Source organism: Takifugu flavidus, chromosome 10, assembly GCF_003711565.1.
Source record: "Takifugu flavidus isolate HTHZ2018 chromosome 10, ASM371156v2, whole genome shotgun sequence".
Classification (NCBI taxonomy): domain Eukaryota; kingdom Metazoa; phylum Chordata; class Actinopteri; order Tetraodontiformes; family Tetraodontidae; genus Takifugu; species Takifugu flavidus.
The window spans coordinates 7553769-7565465 of NC_079529.1; the positions used below are offsets into that span (position 1 = coordinate 7553769).

The window sequence follows — 11697 nt, forward strand, 5'->3', positions numbered from 1 at the left end:
GATGCCACTGCCTGGCCAATTAGGCGCCTGCAGTCTGTTGATATCACATTTTCGGCTTTGCTCACTTGGAAATAGAGCCGAATATGTACTGTTAAGGTCACTGCTAGTGGGTTACCATCTCTTGGCCCTCAGTCAAGCTGTATAGGTGCTTGTAGAAATGTCCCATAACTGACCCTCGTTCCGTCTGGCTTCTTATGTAGTGATGTTATCATATTTTCTACAGACTCATTTAACATATAATAAGTAGTGCATCGTATTTCTAGTAGTGGTCTGTACTTTATAACTGGTAATAACAGGAAATTCCTCCACATGTGCCGAGCTCTACCGGGTCCTTGATAATGAAAGAGAGAGCACACAGGCCTCGAGTGATCTCTGAGTGAAGGTGGTGGGTGGAGGGGGTGAGCTCATTTAAAGAATCAAGTGAAGTCAAGACGTGTTAATAAACAGTTATGTAGAGCCCAGGGGGTGGGGGCGCTCAGGGGTCGTGAGGATAGAAAAGAAGGGTGACGGGGTTGGGGAGGGTAAGATGGGGGGGATCATAGTAGTCAAACCTCTGTTTCCTCCTGGGAAGAAGAAAGAAGTTAATGACACCCTAGAGCTTCTCACCCACACCCACCACCCCTCCCTCTCCTTTATGGAGGGTAGGTGCGATACACTCTTCTCGGCGGTGCGGCGGCCAGGGAGACAGCCATGCCGCCCCGCTATAACAAAAAGGGAGAAGGAGGAGGTGTGATAGCTGTGATTATTATTACTAAATATATTATAAAACAGTGTGGGGGGAGCACAGCAGCAGGGCAGGGCGGGGTGGGTATTCACCCATCCGCCCACATGCAGAAAGCCATTAAAGATGCAAGGAAGAGTTTAAAGACAGCGCCTTTTCAATGCCAGGGCAGATGGGGAGGGGTTAATGAGAGCCTTGGTGAAGGAGTGGGGGTGAAGCCTGGGTGCCAGGGTGTCACTGGAGGAGACAACAGGAGTAGACCTGAAGTGGGGTGGGGGTGACACCGAACCTGTAACAAACAACCGGTAACAAACATGGCCAGGTGGCAGGATTTTTGAATAAGGTGAGGTGAATCTTTCTCCAGGTTTTGTCAAAATGGGGCACGGAAGGGGGAGTGGGGTTGAGGTGGGGGATGGGGTGTCTCAGGAACCGCACTTGACGGAGACCCCAGCAGATAAGCTTTGGCTGCTGTGACATTTGCAGAAACAGCGGAATGTCGTCAGCGTGGGGTGATGTTTTTACCGCTCTCCTGTCTGCGATATATCGTTTCCCCAAGTTTCAGCGAAAGTAGAACAGCGGTGACAAAACCCATGAACAAACACACGAGGTGATGCGGAAGCCGCTGTTTGATGCACAGATGAAAAGGATGAGTTAACCTGCTACACCATCCCACAAATTATCCCGGCGGGGGTGTCTTGACAGCTACGGGAGCGGCACTGACCAGCGGAAAGTTGAGTGGAGTCAAGGTCCTCACAGGAAAGACGGTCTAGGCTGAAGTCCCGGGGCTATAAATCCCTCCTGTTCCAGTCCAAAATTCATTAATGGCCACACAAACTGGCCAGTGAAGCCAGATGGAGGGAGAAATGAGCAGGAGAATAGATGGCGTTGGACGGGTGGGGACACAGGGTTCAGGATAACGGGTTCCACTCCAGCGTAGTGTGAAATTATCAAGCGTTACCTGCTTTAATTTTCCAAATACAAATTAAATCCCCAGTAAGCTGACTTTAAATCAATAGTTTCATTTAAGAGGCCGCGTGATTTAACAAAAATGAAAACTAGCTGGTCTGGTCAATGGAACCGGGTCATAAATCACACGGCTTTGGGAGGCAAAAAGCCGATTTGACTTGTATATGGAGCGCTGCGTGGCCGGGGCGAAATGAACTCACGTTTTATTAGGACTCATATTGACCTGCCTCTCCTTCACCACCCTTATAGCATCATGCTACGCACACACCACCAAGCATTAATCCTTTACCTCACATTTCTTTTCTGTTTTTCTTGTTCCGCAGCTCAATTCTGGCGACTCTGTGGTTCAAGAGGAAATAAAAACAACAGATAAGACGATCGAAACTTTTTTTTTAAAAAAGGAAGGGGGGGTAAACTTGAATCGGATCTGGAAACAGCAGAAACAACAAATGCATTGTCAAACTGCAGGGGAAAAAAGGGAAAACATGTCTCGGCGGTGAGGTTTTTATTTGTACATCAGTCGTGCATGCCAACATCAAACATTTAATGTCAGCGTTCTTCAGAGACGCAGACGAAAGGAAGCGAGATGCGAGCCTCACATTGTCATCACACAATCAAACAGTCATCCGCTTCTCCAAACAGCTTGCAGCTCAGCTCAGCTGGCACCAGACACTCACATTATAATAAAACAGTTTCTCTTAATGCCGCGCTTACGCACAGACGCGCAAAAACAATAATAACGCGCCGCTTAATAGGTCGTCCTGACAGCGGGAAAATGAAAGTCGGCTCGGATAACAGCTGCCGAGGTCTCTGGCTGAAGAAGGCCGCAGACATTAGGCTTAATTGTGGATGAATGATCCAGAGATCCACAATAAATCCATTATCAAGTTGTTATGTCATACTTAAACTCCCCCCCAAAGTGTCCCCATACGTCTTGTCAGTGGTTCATTAGGCATTTGGACAGGTAAGGCTTTCTGAGCCGGGCCCACAGCTGACCCCGCATTCTGCCTCTGTGTTCTGCTTTAAAATAATGGACATTCCCTGTCCTGCGTCCATCAATCACACGGGGAGAAAATAGTGTCGGGGGGGGGGGGAGCTCAGCATTAACTGTTCCAGCCGGCTCCCTGACTGCAGATAGATTAGCCGGGCATTAGCAGTGTTTCATTAACCTTGTGGAAAGTGACATCCTCGCTTGATTAATGGGCATTATTAAGAAAAAAGAGATTGTATTTTCCAAAATGAACCTTTTGTGAAATGTGTGCAGCACTTTTAATCGGCCTGTTTATTAATCATTCATGATTTTTGAGGCAGTTCTGCAGAGATCAGATGTGAGGGGGATGGACAGGGCTGCTTGCAGCAGGCTAAAAGGTTCTGTTGTTTCCATTTCCAGTGGGACCTAAAGTCCACGGATGCCTGAAACCTACCGTGTTTTGTTTATTTCTTGATTTTTCTCAGTAAATAACTATTCAGCTTAGCCAGCTGTGCTAGTATTTTTGCATAAACCTGCCATTTTGAGTGGATGCACATTTATGTTTAACCTGTTCCGGGATCATGGGTGTAACATGTACTCCTCTACTTGTCTGGAGATCTATAGATACATAGCTTATACTCACCTATGAACTATGTTTTTCAATGTTTGTGTTGTTTATTTAATAGTTCCTGTTTCATTCCAGTTGACACATTCTTTAGAGAATGAAACTGAGGTGCTGCGTTGGTGAGAGCCACGATGGGCCTCTGCACTAGGTTCCCCACCACGCGGCCACTCGTTATGCATTTTGCGGCACTTACGATGGAGCACTTTCACATATTTGCATTAGAATTTTTTACTAAAGTGGCACTTCTTCCACCCGTGACCGTAAATTATCAGCTGCTGTTGTAACCCAGAGAATCAAATCTGAGCCATTATGAAGACATTTGTTGGAAAAATCCAAGCGTGGGGAGTTTATTTGTCTCACATTTCACATTAAAAAAGGGGGGAGAAACTCAGAAGTGTTAAAAGAGCAGCGGCGGAGCACAGAACGGAGCGCGGACGCCTATTGATCGAAGCATTAAACCACAAAGTGAAGACTTCACAGGAACTGCCGCGGAGGAAAAAAAAAAGAAATCAGCAAAACACACAGACACCTCAGGCACTCTGCTTCCCTCCTGCTGCTGCTTTATGTCACAGCGAGCTGTCTGTCCATGACGTCCGGCAGAGAGGGCGATGGTTCACACGGGAGACGGCCCGTCCATCACCTCTCATCCTGCCAGGCTCTTCTGAGGGTTGCTGTCCGGCAGGTTGGAGGTAAGGCAGGGGGAGGGGGGGTGCGTGCGAGGAAGATGAGGTGAGGGCACGATGATGCTGTCCGGTCCTCCCAGCCTGCTGTCTGGAAACGTCTGTGGGCCACATGGGAGCCCACGGCACTGCCTGATGGGTCGACCAAACCTCTCTGCGTGCGTGTGTGTGTGTGGGTGGGTTGTTTAAGCGTGTGCACCTGTGTTTACGTGTCCTTGACCATCATGCGTGCGTCGTGGACGGTGACGTAACGCCCTTTCCAGGCTCAGTCTGAAAATAAAAATCTCTAACACGTGTTCACGCATATGCACGAAGTTTGAGAGCCTTTAAAGGGTTTATTGTCCAGAAAATGCCACAAGGAGTCTTTGCACGTGAACCCAGGCATCCATTTGCATCCGCCCGCATCCTCTTTAACTTCTACTCAACCTGAACCAGTGGTCGTGCTCAGCCCCGTCGCCCCTCCCCCACCTCTTTTCCTCTTCCCCGCAGCCTGCTGCTGGGCTGGAGAATGACTGACGCTGTCATAACGTCTGGCAGTCAAAGCGACCCGGCTCCTGATGGGTGGCGGCAAACGCAATGTGACACAGCCAGCAGTATCTGGTTTCTAATGCACCGACTACATTTCATATGGCTCAGAGGGGCTTAGAGCGGCCGTGGGGAGGGTGTGTGTGTGTGTGTGGGTGGGTGTGTGTGTGCGTGTGTGTGAGAGCTTGTGGCTGTAGGAGGTAATCGAGCAGATGTCAGGAAAGACTCAGAGAGGGGATGTGTACACTACGGGACGACTGAAACCTGTCACATTGATTTTCAGTGGTCTCGAGCTTGTGTGTGTGAGCGTGCGTGTTTGTGAGTGTGTGTCCATGTCCAATGTGAGGATTTTGAGTGTTTGCAGTTAAAGACCTGCAGAGGCAGACTTATTTTTACTTGGAGTGCTGAGGTGGTAATCGGTTAAAGAAGTTAAATAAAGAAATACATGATTTTTGATTTTCAAACCGTCCCAATTTAGTCAGCATTCTCCACTTAAATTGTTGCATGGAAACGACAGATTTAGTTTTACAGTACAGCCAAGAATAATTAAAATAAAAGACTTTTTTCAGTGGGATTAATCAGGAGTATTCGTGACAAATTTGCTTAAAAATGACACACAACTATATCTGCTCTCATTTGTTCCAGAAACCCAAATTATTAACCTGCTTACCTGGTGATTAGCACGTTTATTTTCAGCCTGAACATCACCCACAGATGATCAGGATGGGTTATTTTTATCAACATTCTCAGATTCTTGTCCTGCAGACAAGATGAACCGGGCCGCTCTTAGACAAAATGTCACAGCCATATATCCTCAGGCTCATTTTAGCGTGGAAAGCAGCCGTGGTAGGCTCTTGCTGAGCGACATGAGCAGCAGCGTGACATCCGTTCACCTGCCTACCGCTCCTACTCCCTCCTTCTCTCCTTCCTCTTGTACAAATCCTAGAAAAGCACAAGAATCCCAGCAGAGGAAACACAGACGCTCTCCAGGTTCTAGGTTAAACACAGACACCATCGCTACTGCCGCCGCTCTCCTCTGCTCCCTCTCCCACCATTCATAGTGTGCCATCTTTTGGCTGCATTCAGAAGTGCCTCCTCTGACTTTCTTTTTTCTACCCCCCCCCCCCCCCCCCCCCTTCCCTTTGCATGGAGGGAAAGAACATAAAATCAGTGAGATGAAGCGAGCTGCCCGTCAGGGGACGGATACTTGCAACTTAAAGCGAAACTTGAGGAAATCATCAGATCTCCTGCAGCCATGCGGAGGGCTGCTGCTGCAGGGTTTCCTCCCTTTCATCCCCGAACCTTTGCAATTTACGCAGGCACACACACACACACTCACACACACACACACACACACACAGACGTGCATGCCTTTTCATGCCTCATGAGCCCCTTCCTGATCAGACGATTGGCTGAAAGTGATAATGGCTGAGATAAATATGACAACTGGGTATAGAACCAACTTAACTCGTGTATGTGTGTGTATGTGTGTGTGTGCACAAAAAAACACAGAGTGAGAGAGATTTTCACCTTCCAAGGGTCACTCTCATCTCTCTGGCTCATTAAAAACAGCCCCATTAGCAGTGTTGCTTCAGAGCCTGACTGCCGACAGACGTGTGTGTGTGTGTGCGCGTGCATGCATGTGTTTGTATGTGTGTGCGTGTGTATGTGTGTGTAGTAAAGACATGCAGGCCTCTGGGCGGCAGAAGAATACATTAAGCAGCAAAGACCCCCCCTCTCACTTCCTGACTGACTCCTGTTGGGACTGCTTTGCATTTCTAGGGTGAAAACTTCGGTCATCAAAGACAACATACAAATGACTTCTGTACGTATTTTAACGTTTGCGGTCGCTCACGTGCGTTTGACGTGAACGCTCGTCCTTCGGTCTGATGAAGATTTCCCCGGTGGATCACGGGCAATGTCATTGAGAACTGAAAAGAAGCAGATTTGAAACGGGAACAAGACATTCAAGGGATGCAAATCCCATAAGAGTCGCAAACAACTTCACTTCGTTAGCTCATGAAAATTCTAGCAGGTTTAATGTGTCTGTTGGGTCAAGTTTTAAAAATATCTCCTTACCACGTTCATGTCCCACTCAAAATTGGAATGACGACTTGAACAATAATTGATTAAATCATAATTCAATCCCCAGCGTTGGTCTCTGTTGTCCAGTCGGGTTAATAGCTGCCCCCTAAAAGAGTGTCAGTTCACCAAAATGTTTGGTTCACCAAAACCCCTGTTTCCTTTCATCAAAATGCAGCCTAAACGTATGGACTCGGTACCTGACCTGACCGCTTTAACAACCAGCGTTCTGTAAAGCCCCCAAATTATAAAACGACTGGGATTGAGATGCAAATTCTGGATTTGCTTCAAAGAACTGTTTAGCATAAAAGATGCGAAGATAAGGTAAACAATTCCTTGACACGTCTTTTCGGCTCATGAATTAAAAATCGTCTATGTTTCCACTCGGGGCGTATTTTGCATGGGTGGGGACAATATTCTCCTCTTTTCTAATCTGTGCTGAAGCTTTGCTGAAATATAGCTTATTTAACTCAAGATTGAAGGTTTTGTCCCAAGGTTACAGCGAGGCCTGCATTAGACGATAGATTGTCTGGTGTGCTTTGAATGCAGTAAAACCTGCGTGTGTGTGTGTGTGTGTGTGTGTGTGTGTGTGTGTGTGTGTGTGTGTGTGTAGACATGTCGAATAAGAGTGATAACTCACCCCGCCGGTCATCCATTAAGGTTGAACCAGGATTCGAACACTCGACCCGTCCGAGCTGCCAATAACGAGGAGAAAATTACAGGGGGGCTTAAATATGCTGCCTAATGGCATCGGCACCGACACTTCGCCAATATGCATTTAATGGTGCGGTGGCGCCGGTGGCCCGGGACGCCGGCAGAGCCCGACACTGACACCGGCTGAAGATTGGCCTGTCCGTCAACGGGCAGCTCGCTGCCATTACCCATGATCACCCTCAAGACTTTTAGCCATTTTAACCCCCACCCCTCCACTGGGGTTTGTCCTCCCCAGCCCTCGCCATTTCCCTTTTTACTGCCACCTCTTAGCTCCATCTGCACAATTACACAAAAAACATGAGATGAATCTGGAGGAAATCTTGATTTCTGCTGCTTTCTGTTGTACACAAACATAGCATCAGTTGCTCTTTTTAACTTTTACAAGCTGCTAAAAAGACCTCCAACGTCCCTTCCTCACTTCCTGTTTCCATCCCAGCTCTGACTTTTCCGATCTGCCCCTCGTTGGTGCAGCTAATTTCCAGATTTTGTTGGAAACCGAGTTTCATACGCCTTCATCATTCATTCATGAGCTTGTGTATCGTTTCATAAACACGACCTCGGGGTGGTGTGTGGCGAGGATGCGTTCAGCCTCTTTCAGATATTTTCTTATTTTCTTTTTTTTTATCAGAACTGTTGACCTATCCGCGGAAGCACACGGGGCCTAAACTGCCCTTGAACGAGGCTGAGGGCCGTCGGTAATTACTGAGGGGGGGGTTGTGGGTTGAAGCCAGCCGACTGTCGTTTCTTGCGCTCTAATCTCCACCGTGTACAGATCTGAGCGGAGAGATGATAATGGAACGCCAACATGTCCGCTGAGAATCTTATCCTCTGTGAGTCGGCTTTGCCGGAGAAGTACGGTGACTGTAGCCGCTGAATGAAAGAGGAGATGAAGGGTATCGGACTGCATTTGTTCAAACGGTGGTGGTGGTGGGGGGGGTTGAGCAGGACGACCATTTTCCTTAATCTGGCGTCAATTGTTGACCGATAGAACAGATTCCTGAATTAAAGGCTTCACCCCCCCATCTCTTAGTTCTCTTTCTTGTTGTCTTCTTGGAGCCGGTGCAATTTGAAAAGAAACAGACGGACTGAAAGATTCCTGCCAAGAGTGCGATGTGAGACGTAAGCCGCCACCAGCTTTAGCCGGTTAAGTCTCAGGCTGCGAGGTAATGAATGTACAAAGGCAGACGTATGAAATGTCATTAATGTTAATTCTAATCACTCTTTAGCTATTACGCACAAATTAGCGACGGGGATGTTAAATGTCACGGCCCGTCCTGGGATTGGTGCGAGGATAGGTTCTCATTTACATGCTTAAGATCCCACATAATTCTAACAGGAGGCTGATGGGAAGCAAGCGATGGCGATGATGATGATGATGATGATGATGATGATGACAAGCGGGCTCCCCAGAAAAAAAAAAAACACAAACGTTTTCTGGCGGTTCATTCTTCATTGTTCCCGCTCAAGGTTGTTTTCACGAGCTCGTCGCCGGGACGTCGTTGCCTTGAATAATTCCGCTCAGGCTTTTTCCCCTCTGGCTTTAGAGGTTTGCGCTATTTAAGACCAATCACGTCAGCACGGAAGGGGATTAATCCTGTGGGCCGGGACACGAACGTGCCTCAACATCTCCGTGATTCTGGCCAGCGCATGAGGTGGAGACGGACGGACGGCCGGCTGGGTTTTTCATTGTCAAATAGGTGCTCTGTATCAGTCAGGCGCAGCGTTCCTGGAAAAGACGTCACGTCGGCATTTTAAAAGCGAATCGGCCGCACAAACAATGTGGTGTAATTCACTGCGATGGACAGATTAACCTCGGTGCTCCGCGGAGGCCCTCTGCATACTTGTCCACATTGTTCTAATGGCAGCCCACGGTCTTTGGGTATATCCTGTGTGTGTGTGTTTGGGGTTTGTTTGGTTTTCTTTTTTTTTTTTTTGGTTTTTGCTGCTCTCTCTTCCTCCCTTCTGTGGCCGCAGTCGACTCCGCCAGAGTAAATAACATTTGATATGCATAAACAGGCCCTTCCTATTCATTACTGTCAGAGCGTTGGAGTGCAGGAGGCGGAGGTCAGCATGTGAAGGTCCTCCTCAGGCAGCAGAAACGCCTGTGGTAGCTGTCACTCCGTTACCAACACACACACACACACACACACTCACACTCCCCTATTAGCACAGGCTCCGGGTCATAACCTTTCCGTGGCATTTTGCAATTCCACAACCCTTTGATTAGTGCAATATTTACATATTTCACAGTGGAGAGGGCGTTCTTGTGTCGCAGACACTTGAAGGGTTGTAAATGCGTTTGGCCTTTTGCCTGGGAAATGCGGAGGAGTGAGACTCTCCGGTGGTAACCGTAGTCAAGGCTGCAGCGCCGATGCGTAGCGCCGCTCGTTTTTGTGCGCGTTTGCCCCCTTCCTCCGCCCACGCCGCCATCGCGCATGCACTTCGGCTGTTGAGTCTGTGATGTGGCCCCCGTCCTCCTGCGATTGGCCGTTTAGCGGCCATTAGAGAGGGATAGTGCTCCCTGGTGGCAGACACAGATCACGCCCTCTGACTCCAGAGCAGCAGCGGGAGGGTTTGCACAGAGGAACAGGGGGCGCTGTAACAGGAGCTCCTACTGGCCTGCAGATCAAAACAAGTAAAAGGGGGGGAAATGAATTTTTTTTTTTTTTTCAAGGCACTTCTTTAATTAATTTAAATTTAATTTAAAGGCACTTCTGATGGGAGTCACGTGTTACTGTAATTTGCTAGTTTTGATGTAATGTCACAATAAAGTAGCATAACCCCACAGAGCTGATGCACGCTCATAAAATTTTCATGGGTGTTCCATATGTATGTTTACATTATTGAAAAGCCCCTGATGCTAGAAGGCTAGTTATTGCATGATTGCGGGTGATTACGTGTCACTGTTTGACGAGTTTGGATGCAAACATCAGCTGCGCGCTATTTTTGTGAGGAGGGGGGGCTTTGATTTGTGAAGAAATTCAGATGTGGCCTTTTGCACTTGCTAACAAACAAGCTAACAACATGACAGGTGAAGGAAAACACTGATCAGGAAAACACTGCACATTTTTTGTGGTATCACAAATTGAGAGCGTATTAAAGCACCAAAGGGGAAGATCTAGAGGTTTAATTGCCGCCTGATTTATTTCCTCCTCTCCGCCTGTCAGGTTTGGTTACCTGAAGCTGCGAGTCACACACGGAGACCTCAGCTTCCACTGTCAAACAGTGATAAGTGTTTCTCTTTTGAGCATACTGCTACTTTATTTGTGTAACTACGACTGTTGTCTTCCCCGCCTTTGTTGATTGATGATTGGAAGGGAAAAATCTCATCGCGGTGATTAAAACGGTCGTCCAAAACCTCCCGAAGCGCATGAACCATGTTGAAAAGGTGGGAGGTTGAATCGGCAGCACGAACAACTGCTTCCTCCCGCCGCGCCGAGATGTGAGATCTTTATACGTATTTTTTAAATAAAAGCCGATTCTTCAGCTCACCCATCCATCAAGCGTCAGTCAGCCTGACGTTCGGCGTATTTTCCATCGCCGTCAGTCACTCTGTCAGCTTCCCTTTGCTGTGTGACAGAAGGAAGAGATGTCAGCAAACAGGTTTTTCCAGGGAGCTCAGGGCCATCACGCCTGCGTCGGCGGTGACTGATGAGGTTGGGAAGAGTGACGGGCAGCTGCGGCGTCTCCTCAGCCCGCAGGCCCGCCTGGCATTAGCGTCATGTGCCATGTTCTCAGAGGGAACCTGTCATTCAGCCGTCGCTCAGGTCGACAGACAGATGGTGCACGTAGCCACCGAACATGAAAGGGACTGGCAAAGTAGCGGCGGAATCCCCGGGTGGTCCCCTCGCGATTGAAGAGCGAGTGTTTTCTCGCCGCCGTCGCCTGGCAGCTTGGCTTCAACCGGGCGGCCACACGTGGACATCAAGGTGCCGGCGGACCGCGGCGCGCTTCAAAGTTGCCATCCATCAAACACGTCACAGGATATGAAAGAGAGCCGGTTGCAGGGTGGAGCAGGTCCGACCTCGTCTCCATGAATCATCAACGCCGTCCTCTGCTCAGGGAGGAGGACGAGGCTGTTCGGTTGCTAGGTTCCTGGCTTTAATGATATCAAGCGGATCGGGGTTTATTTTGCTTTCTGGCAGCCTGGATTGATATTTAAAGTCTCCGCGTGGAGAATCTAACCAATTGTGCAGAGATGATCGGCTCAAAACAACAGACAAGAGGCTCAAAGCGGCCATGGTTGAATGGATCGTCACCACTAAATACAAGGTCGAACGCAGAGACAAGAAAGTTTAGGGCGCCGTTCGTAAATGGACCAGGGTACAGTTCCTGTGACAGTAACCTTAAGATGAGGCTCTTCCAAGTCCTGAAACCATGGTGACGGTAGTTTGTCCTGCAGGTGCTCCTACTG

At 48.4% G+C, this 11697-nt stretch overlaps 1 long non-coding RNA gene across 1 annotated transcript in view; it reads left to right on the top strand.

The window, feature by feature from the left end:
• The window catches only part of LOC130532219 (uncharacterized), an 86165-nt gene that overhangs the window by 47733 nt on the left and 26735 nt on the right, over positions 1–11697 (top strand). The window lies entirely within an intron of this gene.